Below are 11,879 nucleotides of genomic sequence, written 5' to 3'. Positions count from 1 at the left end.
ATTGTGCATGCATGTGTTAGTGTGTATGTGTATGAGAAAGAGGGTCACTTATGTACTTAGGGGGTCGTGTGTGAATGTGTCTGGGTGGAGGGCAGACAGTGACCTTAGGTATCATCATCATCTGTCAGGAGCTGTCCACCTTGCTGTTGTTTAAATGGGATCCCCCACTGTGCTAGAGCTCACTGAGTAGGCGGGGCTGGCCAGTGAGCCCAGGGTATCTGCTTGTTTCCACCTCTCAGTGCTAGGATGACAAGTCGCCGCCACCACACCCTGCTGTTTATTTGGCTTACACTTCCAGGTTATGGTCCATCACTGAGGGGAACTCATGGATTCCGGGGATTGAATTCAGGTCTTCATATTTCTGTAGTAAGCACTTTACTGACTGGGCCATCTCCCCAGGTCAACTCAGATCGATATATATATTTTTCGAGACAGGGTCTCTCTGTGTAGCTTTGCACCTTTCCTGGAACTCACTCTGTAGCTCAGGCTGGCCTCGAACTCACAGAGATCCGCCTGCCTCTGCCTCCCGAGTGCTGGGATTAAAGGCGTGCGCCACCATCGCCCGGCTGTCAGATCGATATTTAACAGGCTATTTTCAGTAATTCCAGTTATGAGAACATACATCACCTGTTACTATCATGTTAAATCATGTAGAGTCCCACTGATGCACACTCATTTTGAACGCTAGACTGTGACACGGTGACCGTTGACAGCAACCTTGGAAGCTGATCACTAATCTGAGCCTGTGGTCTAAGAGGACAAAAAGAGGGATCTTGTTCTTTTTGAGCTGTTTTAGGAGCTTAGGTTCTCTGAGGACTAGAGTCAATGTCTGGTCCTTGGGCATAGACTTCTTTGTCCTGACTTCAAGTCCCCAGGTCTTGTGTGGAAGCGTACCACCATGGGCCTGGGGGTAGGCTCAGCTCCTTGTCTCGTCTCTGCCTTCTCCCTGGCTTCCCAGGCTGGTCCAGTTGGATAGGCTCCAGCCAGCATGCGGTTATGAGAAGGCATGGCATCCGACTGTCTGTCCCTATTCACAGTGTCCATCTTGTGCTTTGCAAAGTTGTCCCCTTACCCGCACCCCCACCCACTACCCAACAAGAGCTATTGTGTTATGAAATGCTGAGGGCACTTCCTGGGAACGTGGAATTCACCAAACAGAAACTCACAATGAGAGCTATGAGCAAATTCCACAAGTGTTTGCTCCTCTCGGGGGTTCACAAGTGGCTGATCCTGCAAACTTGGCTGGGCAGCCAACCACTGGGGCTGCCAGGATGGGAGAATGCTTGGGGACTCTAGCCCTGGAGAGACAGAGCAGGAAGGGAGGCTCCCTTAGCTGACTTATCAAACCACGAACCAGTCTCTCTGCTCCTTGGGAGTGACTGAAAGGGTAGGAGATAAGGAGTTAAGGAGGTGACATCCATATCAACAGACATTGTTAAAACAACTCTTACCTTCTTTGGTGTCCTCATACACCTTTTTTTTTTTTTTTTTCCATTTTCTTTTGAAATAGGGTCTCACTTTGTGGCCCCGGCTGGCTTGCAACTCTGTGTAGCTCAGACTGACCTTAAACTTGCAGTGACCTCCTGCTTTAACCTTCCGAGGGCTGGGATGATAAGCATTAGCAGGCTGCCTCATACGTGTGAGGTACGTCCCCACTGTTGCCACTCTGGGTTCAACCGACGCTTAGGTAGGTAAGTTATATTCTGAAATCGGTACAGAAGCCCTCAGGATTGGTCATTTTTATCAGGTCAAGTCTGCGCTTTCTTGTGGTCTCTCATGTCCACGTAAATAAAACTGTATCTCTGTCCCATTAGTCCGTCTTAGAGAGGTGCCAGCTGGGTCCCCTCAAAGGCAAAGGGAAATCTTCCTTCTAGAAAACGGAACGTCTTCACAGGAATGACTCCCAGAGACGGTACAGCTACGGCGGAGGAAACTGTATTAGAGTAGCTTCTGCGATCGATCGTAATGAAATGCTGAGGCTAGGCACTTAGCGAAGGAAAGATGGTTATTTTGTCTCACAGTTCTGATTAAGGGGCAAGAGGCGGTATCTGGTGGTGGCCTTCTTGCCCACAAAGTCTCAAGGTATGGGCTATTCACATGGCAAGAGACAAGGGGTGGACACACGTGTGTCTGCTGATCTCTCTCCTCCCCCTTTTCTTTCTTCCTTTCTTTCTTTCTTTCTTTCTTTCTTTCTTTCTTTCTTTCTTTCTTTCTTTCTTTCCTTCCTTCCTTCCTTCCTTCCTTCTTTCTTTCTCTTTCTTTCTTTCTTTCTTTCTTTCTTTCTTTCTTTCTTTCTTTCTTTCTTTCTCTATTTAAGAGAAGATCTCAGCTAGCCTCAAACACTCTATGTAATCAAGGGTGACCTTGAATGGCCGTGGGTGTAGTATGTAGATGACTTGCTGGACTCTGCTGTGGACCCAGGGGGCAGCAGTCTTTGTACCAGAATTGGTAGGATCAGAGCCTGGGCCCTGGCAGCTTTTATAAGCTAGACTTAGCTACCTGACTTCAAAAAACCAATTTATTTTATTTATGTGCATGTGTTTTCCTGTCCCTTGTATGTGTCGCTGCAAATGTATACATACATGTATGTGGGTGTCTGCAGAGGCCAGAAGAAGGAATTCCAGGGAGTTGTGAACTGTCTGATTTGGGTGCTAGGATCCAACCTCAGGTCCTCGTGGTTGAGCAACAAGCATTCTCAACCATTGAGCCATCTCTCCAGCCCCCACAACTGGCTAGTTAACAGTAAAAAGTAGAGAAGAGAGGTGTCTTCAATATGGCCACATTAGGTAGAGGATCAAGGAGACCCAATGACACCCACCCATGCCCCAAATCCATCACCAGCGACCTGGTGAGGTTTAGGTTTAAATAGAGGGCCAGAGGCATGCTTCATTAAATAGGCTTCATCAAGGTGTGGTCCAGCCCATCACTGACTCATTGTGTGGGCTCCAGTGTCTCCTGCAGGGTTCTCTGACAAGTCAGAACGCTGAGATCTCTTTCCTCCTCTGCCTACCGCCAAGCTTCAGCCCTTTGCTTCTCCTCGTGTGAGATTCCCAGAGAAGTTTCAACAGTCTGATAGCCAAAGGGAAGGGTACAATTGTTTCTCTTTAGAGTATTTTTATTCCTGCCAGGATGAACGGGCAAGACATGGCTGAGAAACAGAGAGCCACCAGGCTGAGAGGTGCCGCCAGGTGCCAGGACAAGCTTTAAGAAGGCCGAAGCCAGGATTCTCTGCTTAGAGGCTCCAGGTCTGGAATGGAAAGTGACATGGCCACACCTCAATAAACGTAGTTTTGGAGCGGAGCCAGGTCAAACACGTCTGAGCAGCTCAAAGGCCGTGTTGTTCAGGAAGTCCCTCAGAGGTAAGGGATGGCTGCATGAAGTAGACTGGGCAAGCTCAGGGCCAGTCTCAGGAACATGTGGCTGCTGTCTTGACATTACTGATCACTTCCCATCAGGTGTCATTTTGTACAAGAGTGTCCCCTCCCCACATGATGTCCGCTGTCCTGGCAGAGCTCAGCAAATCAGCCTGCCTCACCAAGGAGAGATGGTTCAGACACTGGAAACCTTAAAGCAACTGAAACTGTTGGTGTTGAGATGATTGACACCAATTGTCAACTTGACAGGATCTACAGTCACTTAGGAGACAGTCTGGGCATGCCTGTGAGGAATTTTCTAGACTGGGTTCATTGAAATGACAAGACTCACCCTTAAGGTATGCTGTGCCACTCTACAGGCTGGGCACCCTGGACTGCATGTAAAGGAGAACCTGGACTAAACATCGTCAGTCCCCACCTCCTCTCTCCTCTCTCTTCCCCCATCTCTCTCCCGCCCTCCTCAGCCATGAATGTGATATATCCATTTGCCTCATCTCCTGGTACCATGACTTCCCCGCCATGATGGACACTACCACAGAGCAGTGAGCCAAACAGACCCTTCTTTCCTTAAGTTGCTTTGTACCAGAAATTGTGTTGGCAATGGAAGAAGGAACTAATACAGATGCCTCACAGCTCTGGGATCCCGAGAAGACTTGTGATCATCAGGGAATGGTGGAACCAGCCAGTGAGTGCTAGAGCTGCCTGGAGGATGTGGGAAACACTTAACCCCATCAGTGCTGGGTGAGCGGAAGTAATTGTTGCTTCACACAATGTGAAGGTAACAACTCTCCCTTAAGGAAGCTTTATGTGCTGGGTGGCCAGGTCAGAGCCAAGTAGGGCCACAAGTTGAAGTTCCCTGTGACCTTACTGTCCCAGGATAGCCTCTGAATAACCCCAAAGAGATGTCTACTTTCCTTCTAAACAAATACAGTCTAAATATCTGGCTGCCATAGAAGATCTCAGTCAAGTGCTTTGAGGATAAAAATAAGCAAATGTAATATTTCTCCAAGTAAATTATACTGGAGTCTGTGCCTAAAACTTCCCATTCACATGTGGTCTTGATAGCAATTAGATTAAATTTAAATGCTTTTAAATTTATATATATATATATATAATATAAGTATATATTATATATGTAAATTTAAAAGTACATATGTGCTTTTAAATATATATATATACACACACATATATATATAGTTTACAACATGATGTTTTGAAGTATGTATACCTGCGGAGGTGTTGCATCAGGATAATTTTCCTATGTGTTATCTGACATAGCTGTCTTCTTGTGACTCAGTGGTTTTCAAATATGCAATTTTTCTCCTGTAGTCACATAGGTGTCTTGAGCACATTCCTCTGCTGTATTGAGATGCTGTTTTTACCAGCACCTCTTCAAACTCACCTCTCTCAGGCCTTGATAATATTCCACACTGCTTTTATGAATTTAATTTTTCAAGCTTTCACGCATGAGTGAATCAGGCAGTATTTGTCTCTCTGTACTTGTTTTATTTTACTTACTATAATATCCTATAGTTTCACCCCATTCTTATTAGTGATATGATTTCCTTCCTTTTGAAGCCTAAATAGTGTGTGTATGTGTGTGTGTGTGTGTGTGTGTGTGTGTGTGTGTGTGTGTGTGTGTTTCCTCATCCATTGATGTATTGGTAAGCAATTAGATTGAGTTCTTGTTTTGACTGTTGTGAATAATGTTACAATTATCACAGGAGCACAGATCTTTGACCTGTGAACATTCATTTATGCTTTTTTTATGGTACTGGGAATTGTACCCAGGGCATCACACATACTGGGCAAATGCTTCACCACTGAGCTATAGCCTTGGCAATAACATGAAGTTTCTGTTCTTTTAGATACATACCCAGGAGTAAGCTTGCTGGCTCATAGGGTAGGTTCCAATTTGAATTTTCTTAAGGAAACTTCATAGTGCTTTTCATAATGGCTGCTCTAATTTACATTCCCATCAACAATGTGGTGTGATTCCCCTTTTTTCTACAAGCTTTCCAGAAATGTACCTTTTATCTTTTTGTTTTCCGAGAAAAGGTCTCAACTCATAGCTCCGTCTGGCCTCCATCATGTGGTAATCCTGGGATTACAGGAGTCTGGCACCGTGCCTAGTTCCCTTCGTTACTTAGATAACCATTCTAACAGGTATGGTTTGCATTCCAGGTTCTGATGTGCATTTTTCTGACAATTAGTGGTGTTGAACCATTTGTATGTCTTCTGCAGAATGTCTAGTTAGTACTTTGCCCATGTTTTGCTGAGCTATGTGCTAGTCCTTTGAGTTCCCTGTATCCTTTTCAACATTAACCCCTTAGCACATGCATTGCTAGTGAATACTTCCTTTGCAAGGCGGATTTTTAGTTTAATGAATCCAGTTGTCTATTTTTGCTTTTGTTGCCTGTGTTTTGGAGGGGGACAGTGATGTTCAAAACATCATTGTCTGGATAAATGTCCTGATGGCCCCATGTTTCCTTTTATTAGAGCCTCATATCTTACCTTTAAGCCTCCTGTTAATCTACTTTGCATTGCTGTGGACATCCCCCCCTCCCACCATGGATGCAACTGTCAAGCACCTGGAAAACCTGCCCCGGGGGAGTGGAATGGGGTCTCAACAGCAGGCTCTGAATTCCTAACTCCTTCCAACTCATAATCTCCTTATTTTAAAGATTTATTTATTTTGATTTTATGAGTGCGTGCACGTGCCTGTATGTATGTATATATATACCACGTATGTGCAGTGCCCCAAGAGACCAGAAGAGGGCATCAGATGCTCTGAGTTATAGATTGCTGTAAGCTGTCATGTAGGTGCTGGGTTCTCTGCAAAAGCAGCCCGCGGGTATTCTTAAACTACTGAGCCATCACTCCAGCTGCACCGCCTCCCCCCCCCCCCCACAACTCATTCTCTTAATGTGAAAGATGGTTTTGAGAATTCCTTGACTTTTTCACCTCACTTTTGATGAGTTCTACCCACTGATTATATATTTTAGTTTTAGAAGGTGTACTGACTGGTTTATGTGTGTCGACTTGACACAAGCTAGAGTCATCAGAGAGGAAGGAGCCTCAGTTGAGGAAATGCCTCCATGACATCCAGCTGTAAGGCATTTTCTCAATTAGTGATCAATGGGGGAGGGCCCAGCCCATGGTGGGTGGTGCCGTCCCTAGTCTGGTGGTCCTGGGTTCTATAAGAAAGCAGGCTGAGCAGGCCATGGGAAGCAAGGTCATCCCTCCATGACCTCTGTATCAGCTTCTGCCTCCAGGATCCTGCTCTGCTTGACTTCCTGTCCTGACGTCCTTCAGTGGTGAACAGCAATGTTGAAGTAATAAGTCAAATAAACCCTTTCCTCCCCAACTTGCTTTTTGGTCATGGTGTTTTGTCTTAGCAATAGAAATCCTGACTAAGACAGAGGTGCCATTGCTTACCACTGGGAACCACAGTGAAATGTGCTTTGATTTTTATGTGCTGGGTCCCATGATACAGACTCATATTCATGATTTCATTGAATCTTTCCAACGTCACTGTGAGATGCTGTACTTACACCAGTTTTTGTATAAGGAGACTGAGACTGGGGAAGTTAACATCTTCCCCACATCAACCAGCTGCACAGTGATAGACCCCAGATTCAAATCTAGGTCTACCTGAAAGAAATTACTGCATCAGTTGATGGGTTTTGTTTTGTTTTTCTTTTCATAGCTATTTTTATATATGCCCAGAGAAGCCCCCAAAACAGAACTTGGAAATATTTACCAAAATATGTAAATATGTCTTGCGGTCTATATTGTTGCCTCTTTATTGAGTGTAAGGAATAAAACTCAGGGTTCAATCTCATAATTTATCACAGGGTGGAGACTCCTAAGCACTTATCCAAAATCTGAGATTGCTTTTCCCCTTCCTCCCTGGACACAGAGCTGAACCTGTATCCCGGGTCCTTCTTCCCAACAGTATTGGGCAGAATGAACACATGTCTCCTCCCTGGCCCATGGAAACCTAACCCATGCTATCTTTCAGGCTTGCCTCGCCTGGCGGCTTGATTTCAGTACCCAGTCTGACCTTGAAGTGATACGACCTTCGACTTGAAGACTTGAAGATACAGAGCTTCCAGAAATGGCCTTTTAAATGGATGGGGTCTGTTCATCTCTTTGGAATTAATAGGTGAGCACAGAACGGAGGCCCACCGTGGTGGACCTGTTTTATATTTCGGGCATCTGCTGCAGCACTTAGCTTGCTCTAATGAGCACACACTGTGTTACTGATAGAGCAGCAGGTGCAGGAGCAGAGTGTGAGACACCCAGGCCAGATGGAGATGCGTGCTCCAGGAAACTCAGGCATGGCCTGCTGATGCTGCAACTTACTTCCCAGAAAACAAATGTATTTATTCAAGGTTTTCTGAATTATGACTTAATGCCAATAAGTGCCAGTTAACTAGCTACAGCCTGGCAGGTGTCTGCGGGGGGTAGGGGGAGTTTCACAGCTTAGAGTCAATACATAAACGTGATTCATATATTATATTACCAGATCAGGTTTGCTAATGGTCCCCATTAGCTAAGCTCCCTAGCTACCATCCTCATTTCTTATGTACATGCAGAAAATTTATTAAGACCTTGGGGAGGTTTGGTAAAAGGAAGCCACCAGTCTTGATTCTGCAAACAAACCCTTCCTGCCTGTCCTCTTGCATGTCTGTTTCAAGCTTTTCTTTTCTGGATGTTCAGTGCTGAGGGGAAAGGCAATGTCTCAACAGATAGCTACTACAGCAGACCAACACTTCAGCTTTTCAAGGAAGCTCCATGAATTTGCTGCAAACACTCACCGTACCTCCTGGGAAGACAAGCTTGAATTCTCTGTTCTTTTCTGTTACATCATGATTCACACCTTGTATGCAGTGCGATGGTGAAGGGCTGCTGGTTCCTGCCTGGCTCCGTAAGCAAGAGCTTGTTGAGACTGGAATCAGAATTGCTTTGTTTCTGAAACAGGGTCTCATACGATAGCTCACGTTGGCCTGTGCTTCCCTGTGTAGCCCAGGCTAGCCTTCAAGTCCAGATTCTCCTGCCTCAGTCTCTCAAGTGCTTGGATTACAGGTGTGTGGTATGATGCCTTGCTCCTAAAAATCAAATTTGTGAAGGAGGCTGTTTCGGGAACAGAACCTGGGTTTGGAGGGACATGAGTGACCATGACAAAAGGAATCTGGTCTGGAGAGGCTCACTGGAACTTCCTTGTCTGTATGTAATGGGCATCATGCTTGCGCACAGGGGGCACTTTGTGCACATTTGTTGAGAGTCGTATGGATGAGATGTCACATGGCATGTGGCGACAGTGGCCGACTGCCTTTACAAGTGCCATTTGGCAGGTGTTCTGGTTTCCTTTCTGTTGCTGTGATTAAAAACAAAACAAAACAAAACAAAAACCACTGTGTTCTGGTTTCCTTTCCATTCAAACCTGGGAAAGAGTTCACCCGGCTTAAGCTTCCAGGTCACAGTCTGTCACTGAAGGAAGCCAGAGCAGCAACTCAGAGGCAGAAACATGGAAGAATGCTGCTCACTAGTTCACTCACTGGCTTATGCTCAACTAACTTTCTTACACAGCTTAGACTCAACTGCTTACGGATAGTGCTATCCACGGAAGGTTGGACTCTTCCACATTCATCATCGGTCAAGACAGTCTCTCACAGACATGGCTCCGGGTCAATGGAAGGAGGCAATACTTTCCTCATGGGTTCTTCCTCTTGGACGACTCTACATGTGTCAAGTTGACAGTAGGAGTGGTGGCCTTACACACTCCCACTGCCTCTCTGCAAGGTAACTCAAGGATTAAGCAGCAGCTATAAATAAAGCCCTTGGGACAGTGACTAGCATTTAGCAAGGGTTATGTGAGGGTTTCCATTGTTACTACAGTAGTAGTATTAATATTTCCCTTAAATATTGACTTCAAGGATAGTGAAGTGATTCTTAATGTCTTTCTCTTAATAAACTGAACAGGAAAAAGAATATGAAACCATTATAGCTTATAAAGATAATATTTTTTGGTCCAAACAGCATTTGGTGTTTAAATGTCTTTTTAGATTAGCATATATGGTCATGAATTTATTCATTACACCTGCTGCTTGCCAAATGCCATGCTAAGTACTGGGAATTCAACTCTAATACAATAAGCCAAATCCATTCCTCATTTTTTTTTCCTTCTGGGACCTTATGATCTCTGTGTTAAAATTAATCTTTTTCTCTAGCTCCACACATTTTTTCAGAGATCACTTTGGTTTTATATTTTAAATCTCCAAGCATTGACAAGCTGGTTTAGACATGTCTAACCTGCAGCCTGAGGCCCACATATGTTTCAGCATAGCTAGGACTATATTCCAACACGATTATAGACAATACCTTCGTGTGGTGATGTCAAAAGTTTGGACATCCCTTAAGGACATTTAAAATATCATTACAGTGTTTATTTAAGTGTGTGAGTGTGTGTGTGTGTGTGTGTGTGTGTGTGTGTGTGTGTGTGTGTGTATGTGTGTGTGTGTGTGTGTGGTGTGTTGAGGAGGCACTTATACCATAGTGCATATATCAAGGTCAGAGAACAACTACTAAGGGTCAGTTCTCTCCTTCTACCGTGAGGTCCCAGGGATTGAACTCAGGCCGTTATGCTTGAGCGGTAAGGGACTACTCATTGGCCCAGGAAATTTTTTTAGTAACATATGTTAGTTCTCCAAAATATTGGGTTCCATTACCGCATTTCCATACATGTAAATAATGCACTCACCCAGTTTCTAGTACCCTCTCCAAGCTTGTCCTTTCTTTCTGGACTCTTGTTGACATCTGCTGATGTACTTACTAGGTCTTGGGTTCGGTTTCTATTAATGATGGCCGCCATTCTCTGCATTTGGGTAAAAAGTCATCATTTTTAAAGATCAGACTTTTAGACGACTGGCATTTGTAAAAGATTATTCCTAATTCTAAGTGCGCTGTTGTGCCTCTGTTTCTTTCATTCCTCACAAAGTGTAAAGTGGAAGTCACCCGCCTAAATGTGATGCCCTTGGCCTTGGGAAGCATTTCAGTGGGGCTAGCAGGATGGGACTGGCCTGCTGCTCTCTCACCAGGAACCATGGCTGGCAGACGTTGATGCCCACAGTTTGTGATTCCTCAGTGGGCCTGGACAGGGCCCCAGAGCACTTTCCACATGGAGAGCTAAGTAGCCCTGGAAGTAATCAAAGTGTCTTTAGACAGTTATATGTTTGTGTGTGTCTGTGTGTGCGTTTCTGTGTGTGCGTGTATGTGTGTGCGTGTGTGTGTGTGTGTGTGTGTGTGTGTGTGTGTGTGTGTGTGTGTGTACACATATGTGCATTGCAGCCGAGACTAGGCCTTTTGCCCTTGTTATTATCTCATAGTGGTTTATACCAGTTGGAAGCTGCTACTGTCATAGGCGATCAGAAAGATTGCCAGCCTTGGAAGGACCGAGCAAAAAGCAGATGTGGCAAGGCCAGGCTTGTGAAAAAAACTGCCAGAAAGAGCAGCATTGGAGGATGGGACACTTGGAGCATGAACCTGTGAACGGAGGTCGCCTGAAGGTCCAAAGAGGGACCCACTTCCCTCACACACAGATTAGTCCTGGGACACCAGCCTGCCTAGAACTGCCTTCCAGGTTCAGCAATTGCGGTTGGCCTGGCTTATCATTCCTGTGTGGCATCTGGCTTGTCCCGTGCCTTCCTGCCCGACTTGAAAGGGCAAACCAGAGGATACTGCGCAATATGTAAATAAACTCCTTAGAGTCTCTCAGAAAGTCTGAAATTTCTTGGCTCAGGAGAATCATGCCTTTACTAGGGTTTTTCTTTCTGGACTTGATGGCAGTTATTCCCACTGTAGCTCTGACATGTACGAGGGACCGTTTGGAAGAACCTTGAGGCTCATCCTCATTCATCATGCTCTAGTGCATTTCTGGGTTTTTCCATCTAACCTCCCCCCACACACTCTGCCCCATCTCCGTTTGTAAGTGCTCAGACAGCCAAAGGGCATCTGTGGAATATTTTATAACTTTCTCTTTCTGTGGGTTGGGCTGTCAGGGCCGAGGAGGCCACTGTCACATTCCTCAGCTTACTGCCTTGCTCCCTACCCCATTTACACTCTGCACACTTATTACTTGCTTCATTGTCTAGACTGTTCCATTTTGCTGTATTATGACACCAATCTTATTTGTTCTGTTTTTCAAGCATATATTTGACATATTGCAATAGTTTTTTTTCTGTTACCTCAAGCATGAAAAACAGAAGCACTGTTATTTATTTTTTTAACATATCGTGATTTCTAATATCAATGTAATTCTCTACACAAGGTTATGACAGACCATATTCTTAAGCTTAAAAATTGTTTGAGAATTCCAGTCATGCATACAATGTGTTTTGATCAAATCCACCTCCTATGCCCTCCCACCCAGCTCTTCCCTTACCATTCCACCACTTTCCCCTCCAGAGTTCATAGTTCAAAGTTCACTTTTCCCTCCAGAGT

General features: G+C 44.9%; 1 long non-coding RNA gene across 2 annotated transcripts; it reads left to right on the top strand.

The window, feature by feature from the left end:
* Positions 1-2,934: 2,934 nt before the first annotated feature.
* On the top strand, positions 2,935-11,104 carry LOC128118390 (uncharacterized). 2 transcript variants are annotated; one of them, XR_008221183.1, is made up of 6 exons: positions 2,935-4,115; positions 5,243-5,277; positions 5,433-5,540; positions 7,399-7,542; positions 8,970-9,182; positions 10,766-11,104. It is a non-coding gene; the product is annotated as an uncharacterized LOC128118390 (long non-coding RNA). The 2 variants fall into 2 exon arrangements; XR_008221184.1 differs by lacking the exons at positions 8,970-9,182; positions 10,766-11,104 and adding an exon at positions 8,078-8,952.
* Positions 11,105-11,879: the final 775 nt, after the last annotated feature.

Source organism: Peromyscus californicus, unplaced genomic scaffold (genome assembly GCF_007827085.1).
Source record: "Peromyscus californicus insignis strain IS unplaced genomic scaffold, ASM782708v3 Scaffold_22__1_contigs__length_63687245, whole genome shotgun sequence".
Classification (NCBI taxonomy): Eukaryota; Metazoa; Chordata; class Mammalia; order Rodentia; family Cricetidae; genus Peromyscus; species Peromyscus californicus.
The sequence above is the reverse complement of the archived record's forward strand: the minus strand, read 5'-3'. Positions and strand labels throughout refer to the sequence as shown.